Consider the following 12,728-nt stretch of genomic DNA (forward strand, 5'->3'; position numbering starts at 1 on the left):
TTGCAACATGGCAAATTGAACCTCCCCCACCCTCATTCAGATCTGGCGTTTAGAATTATTTTGGTTTTCATGTGACGTATGACCCTGAAGGTAAGCGTGTCATGGACTAAAGTAAAACAGTATGTTCAATTACATGGGTGGGAACTAGTGTGTTAGCGCAGTTAGCTCGTTAATGTGTTGGCCGTCTAGCCCCATGCACGGGGCGATCAGGGGTAGCTCGTTAACGGAGATTTGCCGTGTTGTGGCGTTAACGTCATTTCAATGAGATTAACGCTGACAGCACTAGTGGGAACACAACGAATATGACTGCACATTTACGCCGACATCATCCTAGTGCAAAGACAAGTGGAAGCAGACAAAAACAACAAGCATGCATGCTACAGACTTTACCCGAGTCGTTTAGACAGCCGTTAGCACATGATTCTCCTTATGGGGACCTGATATGTTTAATATTGTGGCAAGCTCAGACAAGGAGGAGACGGAGGTGTCGTTTGGTCTTGCTTCCCGTGAGCTAGCCAGGGAGCACAGCCGTTTATTAACATCTGCAGAAGAACACTGCCGCTAGCTAACTGCTCAGCGCCGCAACCGCACAGCAGCAACAACAACAACAACAACACACAGGGCGCCCTCTGACCCCGGAAGGACACACCGTCGCAGCGAGAGGGCGTCACCCGTCACTATGGCAACATAAACAAAACATAACTGTACAAACAGAACCCCAAAAAGCCCTGACCCGCTACAATATGCTGCTGAGAATATAGCCCAGAAGAAGCGTATAGTATTTCTTTTATTTTGGAAAGAGCCATTTCTCTGTAATAAACTCTCTTTTCCAAAGATGAGTGATTCCTCAATCAGATACAGGGCTCGCAAAATCGCTAGCCCGACGTCCCGGGGCTAGCGATTTTTCCAGTTGGGCTACCAAAATCTATCTTTGCCCTGCCCGTCGGGCTATTGTAGGGAGGAAAAATATATGTCAATGCTTTTGTATTCTTTCGGAAATGTAGCTGGGTAATTACAGTGGGGCAAAAAAGTATTTAGTCAGCCACCGATTGTGCAAGTTCCCCCACCTAAAATGATGACAGAGGTCAGTAATTTGCACCAGAGGTACACTTCAACTGTGAGAGACAGAATGTGAAAAAAAAATCCATGAATCCACATGGTAGGATTTGTAAAGAATTTATTCGTAAATCAGGGTGGAAAATAACTATTTGGTCAATAGCAAAAATACAACTCAATACTTTGTAACATAACCTTGGTTGGCAATAACAGAGGTCAAACGTTTACTATAGGTCTTTACCAGGTTTGCACACACAGTAGCTGGTATTTTGGCCCATTCCTCCATGCAGATCTTCTCGAGAGCAGTGATGTTTGGGGCTGTCGCCGAGCAACACGGACTTTCAACTCCCGCCACAGATTTTCTATGGGGTTGAGGTCTGGAGACTGGCTAGGCCACTCCAGGACTTTCAAATGCTTCTTACTCCTTTGTTGCCCGGGCGGTGTGTTTTGGATCATTGTTATGTTGGAAGACCCAGCCTCGTTTCATCTTCAAAGTTCTCACTGATGGAAGGAGGTTTTGGCTCAAAATCTCACGATACATGGCCCCATTCATTCTGTCCTTAACACGGATCAGTTGTCCTGTCCCCTTGGCAGAAAAACAGCCCCATAGCATGATGTTTCCACCCCCATGCTTCACAGTAGGTATGGTGTTCTTGGGATGCAACTCAGTATTCTTCTTCCTCCAAACACGACGAGTTGAGTTTATACCAAAAAGTTCTACTTTGGTTTCATCTGACCACATGACATTCTCCCAATCCTCTGCTGTATCATCCATGTGCTCTCTGGCAAACTTCAGATGGGCCTGGACATGCACTGGCTTCAGCAGCGGAACACGTCTGGCACTGCGGGATTTGATTCCCTGCCGTTGTAGTGTGTTACTGATGGTGACCTTTGTTACTTTGGTCCCAGCTCTCTGCAGGTCATTCACCAGGTCCCCCCGTGTGGTTCTGGGATCTTTGCTCACCGTTCTCATGATCATTTTGACCCCACGGGATGAGATCTTGCGTGGAGCCCCAGATCGAGGGAGATTATCAGTGGTCTTGTATGTCTTCCATTTTCTGATGATTGCTCCCACAGTTGATTTTTTCACACCAAGCTGCTTGCCTATTGTAGATTCACTCTTCCAAGTCTGGTGCAGGTCTACAATACTTTTCCTGGTGTCCTTCGAAAGCTCTTTGGTCTTGGCCATGGCGGAGTTTGGAGTCTGACTGTTTGAGGCTGTGGACAGGTGTCTTTTATACAGATGATGAGTTCAAACAGGTGTCATTCATACAGGTAACGAGTGGGGGACAGAAAAGCTTCTTACAGAAGACGTTACAGGTCTGTGAGAGCCAGAGATTTTCCTTGTTTGAGGTGACCAAATACTTATTTTCCACCCTAATTTACGAATAAATTCTTTACAAATCCTACCATGTGAATTCATGGATTTTTTTTTCACATTCTGTCTCTCACAGTTGAAGTGTACCTCTGGTACAAATTACTGACCTCTGTCATCATTTTAGGTGGGGGAACTTGCACAATCGGTGGCTGACTAAATACTTTTTTGCCCCACTGTATGTCATTGGCATCGGTGAGCCACTGTCAATATGTGACATATTGAAATCGCGTTTGAATTTACGCTTGTTTTTTGCTTTCACTTTGCAATCGCGCGAACTGTGTATAGAGAGCGACAGTACTGATTGGTGAGTGATGATAATTTGCGCACCATTTCCTCTGACATCGTCTTATCAATCGTTAGCTTACTATGCAAACATGACAAGTGAAATCTCCCGCAGCAAGCTTAAACATATGAGAGATTGATCGCGCAGAGAATCGCTGACCGTTATGTGTGTGTGTGTAAAAGCAGCAGGATATATATTTTAGTTCTGCTGAGCCAAATGAGACAGGTCAGGGTGAAGAAGTGACAGCCAAAGAAAAGCTTACCACAAAACGGAAAAGTTATGACAAATCAGACTATAAGGCAAAAAGAAAGTGCAGCTTTATGCTTTCATGGACAAAAGAATTTCTGTGGCTGCAATATGACGAGCTATATAACCGGGGCTGCACATAAGTGGTCCGCAGGTGCGCATTCGCTGTCAAAATAAAAAAAAACGCGCACAAGATATGAAGTTGCAACGCGTGTTTGCATACATACGATTTTCTGGAGGAGGACAGACATTTGTTTAGAACTCTTAAAGATGTCGAAGAAGCAAGCTCCTTTAAGCAATTACTTTGGTGTTCCTCCACCTCCAAACAAATGTCAGAAGGAGTCCGAACCACAAAAGAAGCACGTATTCTCGGAAAAGTGGTTGCAGGAGGTGAGCTGGCTTCAAACAAATGATGAACGCACAGAGATGTGGTGCAGAATGTGCCGTGAAAATCCCGCTCTAGCAGACAAAAACAGTGCTTTTTATATGGACGCAAATGCGCGTTGCAACTTCTTATCTGGTGCGCGTCTTTTATTTTGACAGCGAATGCGCACATGCGGACCACTTATGTGCACCCGTGTAAATAACATAATGTTCTGCCGGGTGTGTTGTTGGTTTTCTCTCGATTTCTGAGTCGACAAGCGCCTTTGTTACTGGGACCAGTCATTTTAAGAAAGGCCCCCATTAGAACCCATGAGAAATGCAAGAAATGCATTATTGCTCAGTCTGCAATATCTTTCCCAGAACAAACACCAATTGCAAATAACATACTAAAAATAAACCTGAAAAATCTGTTTAGAACAGCATACTATGTTGCAAATAGTGGCAAAATTTAGCAGTCTTTGCAAACTTCAAAAAGCAAATGGCCTAGATCTTGGTTCCACTTGTCTCTTACCCGTGACTTCAGTGGAAATTTCAAATTCAGGATCTGACACAGACTGATTCATGTCCTACACAGTTCTTACAAGTTCATAGAAATTTCTGTTCAATTAGAACCAAGTATTTGAGTTGATGATTGTAATTTTTATACAATGTTGTAATTTGTTTTTCAACAATTTTTTAATTAATGTTTTGTTTCCTTTACAATATTATACTTTAATGTATAATATTGTAAAGGAAACAAAACTTCAATCAAAAAATTGCTCTCTTTTTTATTCGGGCTAATTACATTTATTTTGGGCTACGAAAAACTGAAGAGTCCCTGCCCGAAGGGCTACCAGGGATTTTGAAATTTTGAGAGCCCTGAGATATATATATATATATATATATATATATATATATATATATATATATATATATATATATATATATATATATTTTAATTACTTTTGTTTCAGCAACATTAAATTTAAAAACTGTACTTTTGAGTTAACATATATATTTATAATTTTAATAAAAGACAAATTAAAAAGGCATGAACATTTTTTTTGTATCGAAAAAATATCGAACCGTGACACCAAAGTATCGAACCGAACCGGTTCGATACTTTGGTGTCACCCCTAATATATATATATTAGGGGTGCAACGATACACAAAATTCACGGTTCGGTTCGGTTCGATACTTTGGTGTCACGGTTCGATATTTTTTCGATACAAAAAAAATGTTCATGCCTTTTATTATAAATATATATTTTAACTCAAAAGTACAGTTTTTAAATTTAACCCTAACCCTTGTGCGTGTTTTTTATTTTGACAGCGAATGCGCACCTGCGGACCACTTATGTGCAGCCCTGGTTATTTAGCTCGTCATATTGCAGCCACAGAAATTATTTTGTCCATGAAAGCATAAAGCTGCACTTTCTTTTTGCCTTATAGTCTGATTTGTCATAACTTCTCCGTTTTGTGGTAAGCTTTTCTTTGGCTGTCACTTCTTCACCCTGACCTATCTTATTTGGCTCAGAAGAAATGAAATATATATCCTCCTGCTTTTACACACGCACTCACATAAGCTCAACGATTCTCTGCGCGATCAACCTCTCACGTGTTTAAGCTTGCTGCGGGAGATTTCACTTGTCATGTTTGCATAGTAAGCTAACAATTAATAAGACGATGTCAGAGGAATTGGTGCACAAATTATCATCACTCACAGATCAGTGCTGTCGCTCTCTATACACAGTTCGCGTGATTGCAAAGTGAAAGCAAAAAAACAAGCGCAAATTCAAATGCGATTTCAATATGTCACATATTGACAGTGGCTCACCGATGCCAATGACATAATTACCCAGCTACATTTCTGAAAGAATGCAAAAGCATTGACATATATTTTTCCTTCCTACAATAGCCCGACGGGCAGGGAAGAGATAGATTTTGGTAGCCCGACTGAAAAAAATCGCTAGCCCCAGGACGTCGGGCTAGCGATATTGCAAGCCCTGTATCTGATTGAGGAATCACTCATCTTTGGAAAAGAGAGTTTATTACAGAGAAATGTGTCTTTCCAAAATAAAAGCTATACTATCCGCTTCTTCTGGGCTATATTCTCAGCAGCATAAGGAGAATCATGTGCTAACAGCTGTCTAAATGACTCGGCTAAAGTTAGTAGCATGCTTGTTGTTTTTGTCTTTGCACTAGGATGATGTCGGCGTAAATGTGCAGTCATATTCGTTGTGTTCCCACTAGTGATTTCAGGTTAATCTCGTTGAAATGACCTTAACGCCACAACACGGCAAATCTCCGTTAACGAGCTACCGCCGATCGCCCCGTGCATGGGGCTAGACGGCCAACACGTTAACGAGCTAACTGCGCTAACACACTAGCTCCCACCCATGTAATTGAGCATTGCACGGCACATCCAACATACTGTTTTACTTTAGTCCATGACTCGCTTACCTTCAGGGTCATACGTCACATGAAAACCAAAATAATTCCAAACGCCAGATCTGAATGGGGGAGGTCCATGTTGCAAGGAGAGCTTAACTTCTGTCTTGCTAGCTTGCCCTGCGCTCTTCCTTCTGACTATGCTGTCTGTGTTGAGCGCTCAGTGGATCTGCGCTGGACAGTGCAGCCTAGGCGGAGTAGTCGAACGCAGATTCACTGAGCGCTCAACACAGACAGCATCGTCAGAAGGAAAGTTGATAAAATAAATTACAAATGTTGTATTGTTCGATACATATGCGTACCGAACCGAAAGCACTGTATCGAACGGTTCAATATCGATACGAATATCGTTGCACCCCTAATATATATATATATATATATATATATATATATATATATATATATATATATATATATATATATATATATGTATTTCCCGTAGTGCTGCATTAACATCATCTAGCAGACCTTCTGAGGGTACTTCAGGTAATCTTGGTAACTGGCTACGGGGGATCCAGGTTTCAAGCTTGGCCATGATCCTATTTTTCAGGTCAGTTCCTCTCGCACTCAACGATCCTTCTCCTATCGCACTTGGGGCTATGTACCCAATCTCGGGTGGGGGTGATGATATTGCCCCCCTGACCTGGCGTCCTGACTCCTCCTTGCCGTAGCATTTGTGTTGTACCTCGTCAATCTCTAGCTGTGAGAGCAGTCCCTTCTTTCGAATGTTGGAACACTGAGCTACTAGTTGTTTCGCCGTCATTGTGGATGTTGGGTATCGAAGAATCCATAGGTCCCTCATCCTATTCATGTAGCCCCTTCCGCCGGGGTTACTTGCGTAGTAGCATTCCAACAACGCTCTGTTTTCGTCTCTTGCCCACCGATGCCTTCTTGTTCCAGTAGCCCACTTTTCGTCAGGGTGCCCTGGTTCCTCAACACCTGACGCGGACCTTGTTGACTTCCAGATACAGACGGACAAAATGGTGGTGGCTAACCAACCATAGTGGTGGTAGACAAACAGAAGAAGACGGCCGTAGTGATCGATGTAGCGGTTCCGAATGACAGCAATATCAGGAAGAAGGAACACGAGAAGCTGGAGAAATACCAAGGGCTCAGAGAAGAGCTCGAGAGGATGTGGAGAGTGAAGGTAACGGTGGTCCCTGTGGTAATCGGAGCACTAGGTGCGGTGACTCCCAAGCTAGGCGAGTGGCTCCAGCAGATCCCGGGAACAACATCGGAGATCTCTGTCCAGAAGAGCGCAGTCCTGGGAACAGCTAAGATACTGCGCAGGACCCTCAAGCTCCCAGGCCTCTGGTAGAGGACCCGAGCTTGAAGGATAAACCGCCCGCAGGGGCGTGCTGGGTGTTTTTATGTATATATATATATATATATATATATATATATATATATATATATATATTTAGTCTGTGAACTGTAAATCTGTTTTTCTTTGACTATTTTATTAATATTTTGCTCTTTACTATTTTGTTCTACTGTACCATTCTGCTGAGTGACTGTCTTCTGCTCATCAAATACATTTCATTGCAATGTTGACCCAGTGCTAACTTGCATATGACAAATAAAACTTAAAACTGAAGTGTTAAACATATTGTAACGTGCGGTGGAGATGAAGCCAGCCGCCTACAGCCAGATGCCGGACATTTATTAAAGGACTTTCTCTGCACAAAGCATGAACTGTTTTTATTGGAAAATTACAAGACCAAGCAATATGAAAAAAGTGTACTTAAACAGTGTGGCCTTAATCTATCGCAGAGGTGTGCAGGTGGATAGCGAATGAGCAACAGCTTTTGACTTTCCAAAAGTACTCATTTATTTACAATATCAAAAATAAAAGTGCTACCTCTACCACACATTACACGAGAGCACACACGGGAGCATCCATTACAGGAGGAGTGCGAAGAAGAACAAAAAGGGGATGACACACCAGTCATGAGACAGGAGGCGCCACCATGTGGTGATACACTGCATTACAATAGCAACTATTACATAGTCCCCCTGGTGAGAAAAAGGCTGTCCTCAGCCGTACACAGCTGAAAAAGCACACACCGCACCTAACAGTACCCTATACATAGAGGTTACAGCTAAGATTGGTGCACACACACAGGGCAAAAGACCATTTAAAAATGAAATTGGTGAAAATAAGACGAATATGTACAGTGGAAAATCAGTTTCCTTAGATTTTTCACTTTTTTTTTTTTAAGTAAATGCCAAGAATGAATCTTAACACACTAAAGAGCCATAAAACTGGATTAAGTAGAGCAAACAGAAACATCTACATATCATGACTCAAAATAGCAATGCAACAAGACAGCATCAAACAGGTTTAACCAAAACATTTCACTTCAGATCAAGCCTGGTTGTGTGAAAATCATTAGTCCATCTTTTGTTGCTCCAGCCAGACGTAACTCTGGGGCAACGTCTGGCCGTGAGATTATAATGTCCACCAGCAGCTGGGTGCTGGACAGATCTGGGTGAAAGACTGTCTGAAACAGCTCCCACACCAGAAGAAGAGTCAATGTCCGGTAAATCAAAGGGGAATGGCTCAGAGTCAATGTCAGTGTCTGCAGGGCGGCCAGGGTGGGTCTGAGAGTCAGAGTTCAGATCCCCTGCGGTCTCTCTCCCAGCAGGTGATGAAACAAAATGTTCTTTGGAAGTGAGAGAGTCCCAGGTATGGAACGGTTGCATGTTCACAACATGATAAACACCTGCATCCACACCGGAGTCCACCCAAGTGAGCTTGTAATTAACATCACTGAGTCTCTGAGATACACACAATGGTCCCTGAAACAGTGGTGCAACTTTAGCAGTAAAGTTAGACTGAGCGTCTGACCTGGGGTGCGTCTTAACTCTCAAAAGGTCACCAACACGAAACGTGGCATGTCGATGTCTCAAGTCATAGTAATGTTTTTGTCTGTCATGGCTATAGTCCAGAGCTGCTTTGGCGTGGTCATGAGCTTCCTGCAGGGAGGCTCTCAGAGTCTCAGGGTAAGGCACACCCAGTTCATCAACACCTGCTGTAGAAGGCTGAGTGATAAGGTCAAGCGGGGTGTCTAACTCACGACCATAAAGCATCATGGCAGGAGTCATACCTGTCCTGTCATGGGGGGCGGTACGCAGAGCAAAGCAAATCTGAGGGAGAAACTTGTCCCATGATGTGTGCTTATCACCTACATAAGCGCGGATTGCAGTTTTCAGAGTCCGGTTGACGTGTTCAGTAGCATTTGTCTGAGGGTGATATGCCGTAGTGAGTCTGTGCACCGAGCCTAAGGCAGAAACAACATGTTCAAAAAGCTCACTCACAAAAGGAGACCCTCTGTCAGAAATCACGTAAGTGGGTGTACCATGTCTAGCAAAAATGTCAGTGACGAATTTACCAGCTGCTACCTGAGATGTAGCTTCTTTGACAGTGCTGGCTTCAACCCATTTAGTCAACAAACACGATCAAATAAGCATTACCAGTGGGGGTGCGGGGAAGTGGCCCAACAAAATCCACACCCACATACTCCCAGGGTTTCTGGGGGACAATGGGAACCATAAGACCAGCTGCTTTTTTCTGACTTGGCTTGGTGAGTTGGCACACTGAGCATGAAATCACATAGCGTTTCACATCAGCTGCCATTTTGGGCCAGAAAAACCTAAAACGCAGTCTAGCCAATGTCACACCCAAGTGACCTGCTGTGGAGTGGTCGCGGTAATAGTCCAGCAAGGTGCCTCTCATGGAAGTAGGGGCAAATAGTTTCAGCTCTTTCAAAGGGTGCAAAGCACATGTGGACTTGGGTTCTCTGTAATACAAAAGAGAGTCATACACAACATACTGTAACAAGGTGGCACTGTCCGAGCTGTTCAGAGAGTCTGCTTCAATGTCTCTGAGGAGTGGACCTGTGACATGATCGTCTAACTGCAGCTGTCTCAATTGTGAACGGTCAGCCAGAATGACGGGGGGCAGAGTACGAATGTCCAGGCTGCCCATAACAGCATGATCTGGTAAAAGATCAGTCGGCCTGTCACAGGTCAGAGGCAAAGGGTTGCGTGACAGTGCGTCGGAAACTTTGTTTTGTGCACCCGGTTTGTGCACTATTGTGAAATCAAAGTCCTGCAAGCGAAATGACCAGCGGGCGAGTCGCCCCGTTGGGTTTTGACGAGACATGAGCCACCTGAGACTGTTGTGGTCAGTGAAGATAGTAACATGAACACCTTCAACATATGGGCGGAAATGTTCCAGGGCCCATATCACAGCAAGGCACTCCTTCTCTGAAGTGCAGTAGGGTAGTTCAGCTTTGTGAAGGGAGCGACTAGCAAAAGCCACAACATACTCACGACCCTTGTCATTCTTTTGCATCAACACTGCCCCAAGACCCATGTCACATGCATCAGCGTGAATGGAAAAGGGGGGGTTGAAGTCTGGAAATGACAGGATCGGGGCTGATGTGACATGGTCCTTCAAAGTGTCCATGGCCCTTCGACAGCTGTCATCCCAGTGGAAAGCATTGTCCTTTCTGGTGATGGCGTGAAGAGGTTCAGCATGGCAGGCATAATTCTGAATGAAGCGCCGATAATAGCCAGTCAAGCCAAGGAACTGACCGACGTGTTTCACCGAGGTTGGGGTTACAAACTCCTTAACCGCCTTTACTTTGTCTGGATCGAGCTTAACACCTGATGATGTGATGCGGTACCCGAGAAAGGTGAATTCATCGAGGCAGAATTGGCACTTTTTGAGCTTTAATGACAAGCCAGCAGCCTAGAGTCTGCCCAGCACCTCCTCAAGATCCACCAAGTGCTGTTCAAAGGTAGGTGAGGCGATAACAATGTCATCCAGGTAGACTGCGCATGTTTTGTAAATGAGGCCAGCAAGCACAGAGTTCATGAGTCTCTGAAAAGTTGCAGGTGCGTTGCAGAGCACAAAAGGCAGCACCCGAAACTGAAAGAGACCCCAGTGAGAGATGAAGGCAGTTTTAGGCTTCGAGTCCTCTGCTACCGCAACCTGCCAATAGCCTTGCGCTAAGTCCAATGTCGAGACAAACTTTCCCCGTGCCAGAAAGTCCAAAGACTCATCTACACGAGGCAGGGGATAAGAGTCTTTTCAGGTAACTTGGTTGAGCCCTCGAAAGTCCACACAAAACCTTGGTTCCGCGGCAGCTCTATTTACAATGACTACAGGAGCTGCCCAAGGGCATGTGGAAGGTTCAATGATGTTGTCCTTCAACATTTGTTGCACTTGTTTGTCAATCACACGTTTCTTAGCAGGTGATGTGTGGTAGGGTGGGAGATTGACAGGTGTTGCATTGCCAGTCTCTATGGCGTGCTCAGTGAGAGCCGTTCGACCAAGTTGACCATCAAACAAGGAGCTAAACTTGCTGAGCAGATTGAGTAAAGCATCCTTGTTGTTCTCTGAGAGACTTGCTTCAGACAGTTTGGCTGTTAAGTCTGAGCGAATCAAGTCCAAAGACATCAGTGTTCCAGGTGAATGTGAGTAATCATTTTGAAGGTCCTCTTCATTGTCTGCGAGTGGGCAGGGGATGTCCTCAATGTAGACTGTTCTAGTGGGAATGTGAATAGAAACAGAAGCTCTTGCCATAAAATCCATTCCCAGAATGAAAGGAGAGGACAAATCTGGTATTATTGCAAAACGCTGGTAAAGGTTTTTGTTCATGAATCCAATATTGAGCCAAATAGCACCGTCAGGGATACAGGGCGCATTATTGGCGAGGTTAACTGCAGGACAATTCCACTCACTTGTTTTTCTAGGGTAAGAGTCATTTACTTGAATGAGATCTGTTCGTACAGCCGAGAGGGAAGCACCCGTGTCGAGGGTAGCATCCACAGATGAAGCATTGAAGTTCACTTTCGTTCTTAGTGGGGTATTCCAGTGGACTTGTGAAAAATTGTCTTCCAAGTATCCAAGACTGTGTCCACCCTGTAGTGAATCGGGCGTGTAAGGCTCCGTTAGTAACTGGGGGAAGGTTGGCCTCTGTGAAATGTCCTCCCCTCCTGTAGTTTCCTGACTGCCTGTATTGTGGCTGGAATGTGGTGCTGCTTAATTCCACCTTTTCATGGCCAGGGTCAGATGGGCCAGGTACCAGCAATGGCTGGACTGGGCCATGCCTAGCGGTGTTTGAGGCTCGTTGTGGCAAATGAGGTTGGGTGTTACAGTTTGGGCAGGTGCGTGTAGTGAACCCTGGCTGAGAGCATTTGAAGCAGTAAGGTTCAGGCTTATAGTTGTCTTTGCCACATAAAGCAGGCTGTGGTCTTTGTGGTCACTGAGTGAAGCTCATGAACACGTAGCAGCAGGTCCATTACAGAAGTGACATTAGCACCATACAGGGCAACTCTGTATTTTTCAAGAGCATGTTTACTAATTAGGTCGATTCTGTCTTTTTCAGGTGGAGGACTCTTCAGTTTGTCAAACTCACTCAACATGTGGGCAACAAAGGTTGGGAGCGGTTCGTCCTGAGCCTGAACATGATCCAAAATTCCTCTCAGGATGCGTTCTTGGTTGTCGGAGGGCAGAAAAACTGTCTTAAACAGTTGACAGAATTGAGCCCATGATGTGATGTGGGAGCTCAATGCCTTGAACCATTTCCCGGGCTCTTTTGCAAGAAAGTGTGGCAGTTCGTTTAGCAATTGCCCATCGGTTAGGTTCAATGAGGCTTTGTATGTGCCAACTGCATTAAACCAGTCCTCAGGTTGCACTTTGCCGTCCCCAGCATACACAGGAGGCTCCAGTTTGACGTGATGTAAAGCTGCCGCAATTACTCTGGAAGTGCTGCTGAGCTCAAGTGAGTGAGATGGGAGGAAAGGATTTGTAGGTTGAAATGGGTTGCTGGCCAGGAACGGATTGGTACTGTTGGTGGGTTCAGTTTTGTCCCTCGCAGGAACATGAGGTATCGATGTGGCCATTGGGAAAACAGGAGACTGTGGGACAGCAGGAGG

This window comes from Rhamphochromis sp. 'chilingali', assembly GCF_963969265.1.
Source record: "Rhamphochromis sp. 'chilingali' genome assembly, chromosome: 6".
Taxonomy (NCBI): domain Eukaryota; kingdom Metazoa; phylum Chordata; class Actinopteri; order Cichliformes; family Cichlidae; genus Rhamphochromis; species Rhamphochromis sp. 'chilingali'.